This window comes from Budorcas taxicolor, chromosome 9 (assembly GCF_023091745.1).
Source record: "Budorcas taxicolor isolate Tak-1 chromosome 9, Takin1.1, whole genome shotgun sequence".
NCBI lineage: Eukaryota > Metazoa > Chordata > Mammalia > Artiodactyla > Bovidae > Budorcas > Budorcas taxicolor.
The window spans coordinates 34918425-34921578 of record NC_068918.1 but is presented as its reverse complement, the minus strand read 5'-3'; positions in this window follow the sequence as shown (position 1 = coordinate 34921578).

Below are 3154 nucleotides of genomic sequence, written 5' to 3'. Positions count from 1 at the left end.
AATGATGCCTTCTAAATGTTCATTAAAAAGAACATTGCTTACAGTGCAAGTAAGCTTCAGGGTAAACCTGTCAAGACTTGTATGTCTTTGCAACCAAAGCACAAACATGAACAGTAAGTCGTACTTCCAGAGGGAGCCTAGACAGCCCAGCTGACAGGCATTTCAACATGTGGTAGAGGCCGCTGCAAAAGAGGTTAAAAATGCACAAAAACAATAAAATGGGAACATCCACCTCTAGGTCTGAGCAGAGCAGGTGGAAGAGAAGCTCTAACACAGGAGGAAGTGCAACTTGCTGGCCCAGACAGGGGTGTGCCTCTCTCTGGGGAGAGCCCAGGTGGGCACACTCCTCTAAGAATAGACCTGCAGTGAGAACTTTTCTTCTTTCCTGCTGAAAGTTAAAACGTTACTTCTACTATTCCAGCGCCCCATGCCAAGGAGCTCAGGATAGCTCCTAGTTACACCGAGTTCATTCTCCTAGTTTATCAGTCACAAACTAGCTCAGTGGTGTCAGACCTTTGCTGTGACCTGACAAACTGGATTGAACTCGAAAATTGGTAGCTACTGGAGTATGGCTTTAGTGAGAAAGTTTCAATACACAAGTAAGATTCAGTGTGAAAAACTTGCAGATAACTTGGTGGGGCTGCATGGGCCCATGTAGAGAAGAGGCCCATGGGCCTCCTTCTTTACCCCAGATTCTCTTCCTTATTTTTTTCTTACCCACCCTCCTGACTTTCCTTACAAAGTGCTCTCCTTTTAGGCACCTTTAGCACAAAGAAATAAGAATGGGACTATATATTCAGAATTTGGAAAAAAAAAAAAAAGCTCTAATGGAAAGCATTCATTTACCCACTATAAAGGGCTTCCTTGGTAGTTCAGATGGTAAAGAATCTGCCTGCAATGCAGGAGACCTAAGTTTGATCCCCTATAAGGTTTCATCGTTGGATTTGTTTTTGCCAGAACACAATTGTCATCTCATGTTTATCATGAGTTCTAATTTGACATTTATTGTTGATAAGTTTAAGTAGGGAGCTGAATTATTATTTAATAGATTCACTTTGGTAAGGAAAAAATCTTTTCTAAATATAAAAGACATGAAGTAAAAACATAAGAGGCACAACCTTCTCAGAACTACTGGAAAACAGTGCGATGGGAGTTTAAACTGCCTGGTACTTTTCATTAATAGTTTTCTCTCTCCCTGGGCAAATGCTCAATCTGATAAACGACATAAAAGTTTTCTGTGCCAAGTGCACTAGTATTCTGAAAGATTTTGACTATGAATCCCTGAAAGGAAGAAATTCATGACAGAGAATTGCTGTATTTTATAACAAGAGAAACCCCTCAGTTGGGGGAGAGAGTATGATGCAAATGGCAAGCAAATAAATCTTTACCCCAGTCTTTTTTTATGTGTGTATAGTTTGAAATAAAAAATTTTCAAATAATATGTAGTTTCTCTTACTCCTATGGCTCTACTTGAGTTGCACTAATGACTTGAAACAAGGAAGTGAAACATTTACATCGTTTTCACATAATAACACCCAACTAGCGTGAAACGATACCTAATCTGGTCTTTCTTTTCCATCTTTACCCTAAATATGGTAGATCTCATTTTGCCAAATCACTATCTGAGAATTTAAAATGGAAAGTCATTTCTGTGTCTCAGCTAATTAAACCCTGAAACTATGAGCAACAGGGCTGTCAGAGCAGAGCACGTCAGAAAGGTGAAGACGACTGCAAGTGTGAGATGAGTGCCTTGATAAGACAGCGCAACAGAGCAAAAGACGGATTCAACAGCAGAAGGGTTGCTAGAGTGAAAAAATGTGATGCATTCACGAAACTTGGCACCTGACACCACGCAGAGCCAAGTCCAAGCCAAATCCGTGTTGGCCCCCACCTATCATTATTAAGAAAGTCACTTGAAACTAGAGAGGCAGAATTTGATTGGCTGTATGACACCAGGCTGTCAGGAACACAGGACTGTGGACCAGCTAGAAAAGATAGAATGGTACAGAAGAGAAACTTACAAACATGACAGGGAACGGTGACTCCTGAGGGAACACCGGCCCCTTCCATGCTGTTTAGTCACTAAGGCATGTCCAACTCTGCAACCCGAGACTGTGGCCTGCCAGGCACCTTCTATCATGGACAAGAAATATCTTTAGGATTTTAGGACAGAATCTGAAGAACAGTGAAGAGATCTGGTTACAGGGCACCAGTAAGTAGACCTCGAGAATTCTGGAAAGTGTCACACCCTGTTCCAGTCAAAGTAGGGGACCAAAGTAATGAAATGTTCACAAAATTAATGGTTTCTGTTACGAACTTTCATTTATTAACTACTTTTACCCTCCCTCCCTTTACTCAAGTATCTGATTATACCACGGCTAAATGTGTTGCCTGTGCAAGCCTCAGGTAGAATTTACTCGTTGGACTTAGAAGCGCCAGAGGACAGTTTAAAGTAGAAGGCTTTCCTCAGTTATTTCATAGCTTAAGCCATGTGTACACTAGAACAAAAACCTGAAAATTTAATAAAAGCAAATAACACCAGAAAACCCCAGCAAACATTAAATAAAAGTAATTACAGGATTTCAGAGGGACTTTTTATTCCTTTTTCTTTATACCACAGTGGAATATAAATCCAAAAGGATTCTAGGCACTTTATTAAAAATGTATTATTAAAATGCTATAAAAGTAAACAGTTGAGGAAATCACTGAATTGATAAAAAAAAAGGGGTAAAAGTTAAAACCAGGAATAAGTAAAAATTAACGATGTTCGTCAAGGTACTTATACAGATGGTTAAGGCTATATAGTGTGATACAGTGGGAAATTTTCCTGTTGCTTTTCTAGTGGGAAAGTTCACCAGATTTAAAAAGATAAACCTGGGTTTGAGTCCTATGAACTGCCATTTGTGAGTTATGTAACCTCTCTGAGCTTCAGTGTCTTGACCTGTGAAATGGAGATAATATTTATTCCAAGGGATGGTTGGGAGGATTAAATTTAAATGATGCCCTTAAAGCACATAGCATAGCATGACAAAATAAGTACTCAAAAGTTTGGAACTATACATAAATGCAAACAATCATGAAATTACCATTTTCCCATATATGCTACAAATACACATTAAACTAATATGGCCAAACTGCAATTTACTAAAAACTT